At 44.9% G+C, this 7,151-nt stretch overlaps 1 pseudogene; it reads left to right on the top strand.

The window, feature by feature from the left end:
• Nucleotides 1-3,360: 3,360 nt before the first annotated feature.
• Nucleotides 3,361-7,080, top strand: LOC136469975 (fructose-bisphosphate aldolase 1, cytoplasmic-like; annotated as a pseudogene).
• Nucleotides 7,081-7,151: the final 71 nt, after the last annotated feature.

Raw genomic sequence — 7,151 nt, 5'->3', positions numbered from 1 at the left:
CACGGATTACTTGAGTCTCGGGAGTGTTGGGCAGCCACTGCATTGTTGCCATGGCGACGGCTACGTTGGCGCTTGGGGTCCTGAAGACTTGCTTATCCCCCACCCTGTCGAAAGCATTGTTGAGGTCACGTGGTTGGACCCTTATGCGTCGTGCCTCCTGGTCTGCTTCAGCTTCGGTTTGCCGGCGATTAAACCGGTCAATATTGCGTGCTTCACGTGCAGTCTTCTCTTGTTCTGTTTCGCCAACTGCTGGCGGCTCGTCGTTGCTGACAACATGGATCAAATCCCCCCGTCTTGGCGGGAAAGACGGAAATTGGGGGAAACCCGTCATACAGGCTCTTTTCATTTTCCTACTCCTTCCATTTCTCTCTAACTTGAAAGGGATTCCTTTTGCTCAACTCCCTGCATACCTAAACCGTGGTGCTGCATGCTTTCTGAATGTTGGAGGGAATCTGAAGGGTGAGTATTGTTTCTCATAGTACGTTCAGGTGGTAGATAAGTGGAGCATTATCTCATATTATGCAATTTCAAATATATGACTGATAGGAGAAAAAAAAAGATTTTTCCTGAAATCTTCCACAAGTGAATATTATCCATTTCATCTTTTTTGTTTTGGTACGATGAGTGATATTATTCAGGTATGCATGGCATAAATGTATAACACTTTGCTAGTTATGTCAAAACTCAAAACGCTTGAGGCCTGCAGTCTTGACTTTGAATATCTATAATCTATGACGCAAGATCATTTGCTAATGGTTTGGATTTTCAGATTGCCATGGAGCTCCTTTGCTACCACTTCTCTACATAACTCTGAACATGGCCTTCAACATTTCTGTCCTTAATCTTGTGAAGATGTCTACAGCACCATTGCAAAGTTTTAACGGTGTGCACGATGGGTCAACTAAAAAGTAACGGCAATGGCATACAAGGGAACAAAAATTATAAATTAATGGCAATGAAGAGAACTTATAGATTTGAATGGCAATGAAGGGATTAGTATAGCTTTTGATGGCATTGAAGGAATTTTCTCTTGATCTTAGGGGCATTTTGGTAATTTTCCTAGCTGCATTGGTATGCGAGCAGGTGTCATGCTTACGGATTTGGTAGATTGCGACGCTGCTTCGCACTTAGCGGCTACAGCCAGAGGCATGGAACCCGTGGGGTGCACCGTCGGAAACCGTGACTTCGTCGTGTGCCACAGGCACTCGGTAAAGCCCACAAAACACTCAGCAAATGCTTTACCGAATGTAACGCTCGGCAAACAGCACACGACATCTACAGTCCCGATAAACGTCTCTTTGCCGAGTGTTTTCTATCGGGCACTCGGCAAATACTTTACCGAGAACTGAAATCGACGCTCGACGAAAAAAAGTAACGCGACGGCACGGAAACGGTCACGATGCGCTGCCTTCTTTGCCGAGTGTCAAATACTGGACACTCGGCAAAGACTGACCTAGAACATACAAATGTTGGCTTCTTTGCCGAGTGTCATACACTCGGTAAAGAAGCCATTTTAGTTCTAGAATGCACAGAAATTTACCACGTGTCCACTTTGCCGAGTGTTTTTACCCTAGCACTCGGCAAAAGGCCTCTTTGTCGAGTGTAACACTCGGTAAAGCGACCATATATTTCCCGTTTTTATTGTTCGGTGACATATAACGTACTCCACTCAAATAAACATTACATGCATTACACTTAGTTCACAATAAGCATCACAGGCAGTTCATATAGATATATCGACAACACATAAATGCAAATAAACTAAGCACATGAAATGGAATAGAAACAAAAGAAATTGATGAAGCGAATGGAACGAAAAAACTTAGAAATAGATATATACCAGCAAAAAAATCCAAAAGAAAAAACAAATTAGATGGAATGGAATAGAAAAAAAGAAATTAAGAAACATGACAAAACTAAAAAGTAAAATTTCAATAATATTAGAAAGTGTACACAATCATGATCCGCAGTGGAGAGAATATATATGTTGGGAACTCTTTCAAGTGACGAAAGAAGAAATTTTCGCTCATTGATATTAGATAGATAGATAGATAGATAGATAGATAGATAGATGTAGTCTTATAGATATAGACATAGTATGTTGGGAACTCTTCTAGGTAACAAAAGACGATATATAGATAGATACTCCCTCTGTCCAAAAAATGCAATTCTTATTTTTCGAGAAGTCAAACAGTTTGAACTTTGACTAAATTTGTATAAATAGTACCAATATTCATGATATACAATAACTATGATTAGATTAGTTATAGAATATATTTTTGTAATAAAATTATTTAGAGACATAAATACTAATATTATTTACTATAAAGTTGGTCAAATATAGACAAACTTGACTAGCACGAATCCCACAATTATGTTCTTTTGTGGACAGAGTTAGCAGATAATAGATAGATAGATAGATGTATAGAAACAAATGTAGTCTTATAGATATAGACATAGTATGTTGGGAACTCTTCTAAGTATCGAAAGAAGAAAATTTCACTCTTTACTAGTATCTATAGATATAGATAAATATAGATATAGATATAAATAGTTATTGTAGAGTAGAGATATAGATAGGATAGATAGATAAAGGGAAAATTAGTTGTGTAGCATTCAAAGATCGTGATCTCCGTAAAATACCATTGAAAGTTTGACACTCCATAAAATACCACTGAAAGATTGAACCGTGAATTGAGAGTAGCATTCTGTTAAAATGAAGCCTCCGTCGCGCCCGTACGCGATCTTGAACGGCTCCTGTGGCACCCCACCACCATGTGCAGCGCCCGCAGGTTGTGCTTGTGCACGCCCTTGCCAGATAGGACTATAGGAGCACGCTTCAGGACGTGGGCTCGTAGAACCGCTGCACCAGCGCTAGTAGGTTCTAGCGGCTAGAAGCACGCGTCCTTGCCGAGTTGAAGAAGCACACGCCCAGCAGCAGGTTTCGGCGGGCAGAAACAGTGCATCGCCACCGCTAGACCATGGCCCTATCGGCGGCATGGACGAGACCGACGAGGCGTCGAGGATGACGCAGCTATCGAGGGTGGAGCCGAAGTCGGCCTTCCACTTTAGGAGCATGCCATCGTCAGTGCCAGCTCGATGTGGAGGTGTCGTAGTTGAGCGGAGCACCTCGGAGCGCGAGTGGTGGACTGGTGGGAGACGTCCGCGATGGGCGCGGGTAGTGGCTCGGAGTGCCAGGAGACGACCGTCGTGGTAGGGGACAGGATCTGGCCAAGCGTGTGGCGATGCCACTGACCAGGACGCGCGTGATGTGCACGAATGCGCCGCGCCCGCAGCTAGTGCCTGGTGCGGTGAGGAGCCTGGTACAGCGGAGGAGGAGGAGGGCGACTGGTCGTCGGGATGACGCAGTTGACGCGGACGAAGACGGAGTCGACGAGCAACACGAGCGTGTGGAAGCGGCGCGAGACGAGGGTGCAGCTGCCGAGCGCCTTGATGTCGCTGATGCGGTTGAGGATGTCCCGCTGCAGGGGCCCTCCTCCTCCTCCTCCTCCATCCCACACAGGTTACAGGCACACAGATTGGGATTGGGGAGAGGCGGCGGCGCGGGGCAGGACCGGGCAGGGCGAGAGCCGGGACGGCAAGGACGTGCGCAAGCACAGGCGCCGCAGCATGTGGTGCCAGTGGTGCCGTAGGAGCCGTTCCTATTCGCGGCGAGCGTTCACAAGAACAACCCGTAAGGGCGTGACGATGTGACGGAGGCTACTTTCAGTTCTATCACTTTTGTCGCTTTATTTTAAAGGAATGTTACTTTTAGTTCATGGTTCAATCTTTTGGTGGTATTTTACAAGGATGCAAAATTTTTTATAGTATTTTACGGAGATCGTGATCTTTCGATGCTACACAACCAATTTTTCCATAGATAAACATAGCCAGTGAGTACACTATGGTAAGCACATTCTAAAAATCTCTTTATATCCTTTTCTAATTGATAAAAGTAGATATTTTTGATTGAAAAGATATCCCCCAAGTCCTTTTTAATTAGATCATCAAATATTGCCATATAATATTTCAAATTTCTAGCTAACTAAAAACAGAGAACAGAGTTAGCTCTCTAAAGAACATACATGATATGTAAAAGTGCTTTTAGAAAGTAAACAATATAAAGAGCAATTTTTATTTAAATAACTTTTTAAATAATAATTATTAAAAATGAATTTCAAAATGACTCTTAAGAGAGATGCTATGCATCTCGAAAGAGGAAGGAAACAAAACAACGGGTCCACGCAAAAAAAAAAACGAGGGCTTTGGATGGAAATACGGAGAACTCTGGACATTGATGGATCTGCATAAGCCTGGGCGTTTGGGTTACCCGATTTTTTCGGGTCGGGTAATTTAAAATTCGGGTAATAAAAATTGCTACCTGATATTACCCCCGAAAAAACACTACCCGCAAATTCGGGTACCCGATAATTCGGGTTCGGGTTCGGGTATTACCCGATATACCCAAATTTACAGAAAACAACAAACTACACTAAATTTCAGTAGCAATCTATACATAATTTCAGCAGCAATTTGTATAGAATTTCAATAGCAATTTGTAGAGAATAATATATTACAGTCACTCATTCAAATAGAGAGAATTATATTCTAATAAAGTGATAAGTTAAATGGTTCAGCTAACAACACATGATGAATACAAAGACAAAACAAATATTTGGGTAGGTTGGGTAGTTTGGGTACCGGGGGATATTACCCGAATTACCCAAACTAATTTCGGGTAATCAAAATCGCTATCCGAATTTGGGATCGGGTACCTCAGGTTCGGGTAATTCGGGTCCGGGTTCGGATAATTCGGGTACGGGTAATGGGTATCGGGTATTTTGCTAAGGCTTAGATCTGCATCCGCTACCGCTCGCAGTGCCGCCTGCGCGTTCCTGGTGGCGCACCCAGATCGGATCCCGTTTCTTTCCCCTCGCACAAGCCTGAACCTCCCTTGAAATGCTACCCCCCATCTCCATCGCTGCCTACCCCGCTCAGCCATTCGCCCCCAATTTCCCTTGCAATTCCCGTAGCCTCCCCTCCCGCGCGCATCGATCACGTCGGCCTACTGCGGAAAGTACTAGGGTGCGTACAATCATCACCTCCTCTTGTTCGTTCCTTGCTCATTTGCTTCTGTTGTTGTTCGCTGTGCTGTCTAGTGCAGATCTGCTAATCGTTCGCTGTGGTATTCTCAGATCTAGCTTACCTATCCTGTGTTGATCGATATGCCAATGATTTATAGAGCCTTTTGTCTAGATCCTTTTGGGCGTAGGATTTTTGCAAAGTTGCTAGGGTCCGCGCAGTCTCCTTAGGAACTTCGTGGTTGGTTGAAAGGGCAGGTAGTGCGCCTTTATGATGCAATTTGTTATGGGATTTGCTGATTTTTATTCAGATCTATGCGGTATGTAATGCTTAGCGATACGTGTCTGCCTAGTTTTTATGTGTCTTCATCATGGTGGATACAATATGTATTACTATCATAATTATCAAATTAGCTTGATGTGTCTACATCATGGTGGATACGATATATATTACTATCATAATTATCAAATTAGCTTGCTAGCATGTGCTGGTGGTTTGTGGTCTAGATTCAAATGACATTACCTGGTTGTTGTTGTTGTTAAATATATATGCTTTTTCCATTGTGTCATTCTTGTTTTCTAAAATGGAGCTACGCAAAGACGTTGTTATCTTCATTAGTCATATCTGTAAAGAAAATTCTTACACTCTTGGGATATATATTGTGTTAATTTAATTTAATCTCAATTTGGTTGGTCACTATGTTACACAGTTTTATGTTTCGATAGTTTTGGAACTTCCAACACGTCAGTATTAGCTAATGTATATTTGTTACATGAACCATGCTTATTGATTGTGATCTGAGTTATCAATATGTACTGCTTGTTAGCTAAACATATTTGCTGATTGTTTTGCAGATGAGCTCATCAAGAACGCCGCATACATTGGCACCCCTGGAAAGGGTATCCTTGCTGCTGATGAGTCCACAGGCACCATTGGCAAGCGCCTTTCAAGCATCAATGTCGAGAACATTGAGGAGAACCGCCGTGCCCTTCGTGAGCTCCTCTTTTGTGCCCCTGGTGCTCTCCAGTACCACAGCGGTGTGATCCTCTTCGAGGAAACCCTTTACCAGAAAACCAAGGATGGCAAACCCTTCGTTGATGTCCTCAATGAGGGAGGTGTGCTCCCTGGCATCAAGGTTGACAAGGGCACCATTGAGGTTGCTGTCACCAACAAGGAGACCACCACACAGGGCCATGATGACCTTGGCAAGCGCTGCGCCAAGTACTATGAGGCTGGTGCTCGCTTTGCCAAGTGGCGTGCCGTCCTCAACATCGGCCCTAACGAGCCATCACAGCTTGCCAACGCTCAGGGTCTTGCTCGCTACGCCATCATCTGCCAGGAGAACGGTCTGGTGCCAATTGTTGAGCCTGAGATCCTCGTCGATGGGCCACATGACATTGAGCGCTGTGCCTATGTCACGGAGATGGTCCTTACTGCCTGCTACAAGGCTCTCAACGAGCACCATGTCCTCCTTGAGGGTACCCTCCTGAAGCCCAACATGCTCACCCCTGGCTCCGACTCCAAGAAGGTGGCTCCTGAGGTGATCGCCGAGTACACTGTCCGTGCCCTCCAGAGGACTGTCCCTGCTGCTGTGCCTGCCATCGTCTTCCTCTCTGGTGGACAGAGTGAGGAGGAGGCCACCCTAAACCTTAACGCCATGAACAAGCTCAACACCAAGAAGACGTGGTTCCTATCCTTCTCGTTCGGCCGTGCCCTTCAGGCAAGCACCCTCAAGGTCTGGGCTGGCAAGGAGGAGAATGTTGAGAAGGCCAGGGCTGCCTTCCTCACTAGGTGCAAGGCCAACTCGGAGGCCACCCTCGGCACATACAAGGGTGACGCTGCTGCCGGCGAGGGTGTCTCGGAGAGCCTCCACGTCAAGGACTACAAGTACTGAGCTGCCCTGAGTCTGCGTGCGTTTAGGTTGAGTGTTTGCCCGTCAGAGCCCAATTTTTGGACATCATCGGAACTTGGTTTTAATAATCCAGAACTTGTGCTTGCCATTGTGGATGATGGTTGCTTACTTTTTATGCTCGTGTGCAGTGTTTTCAAGTCGTTCGATTGATTAATCG

This window comes from Miscanthus floridulus, chromosome 8, assembly GCF_019320115.1.
Source record: "Miscanthus floridulus cultivar M001 chromosome 8, ASM1932011v1, whole genome shotgun sequence".
Taxonomy (NCBI): Eukaryota; Viridiplantae; Streptophyta; class Magnoliopsida; order Poales; family Poaceae; genus Miscanthus; species Miscanthus floridulus.
The sequence above is the reverse complement of the archived record's forward strand: the minus strand, read 5'-3'. Positions and strand labels throughout refer to the sequence as shown.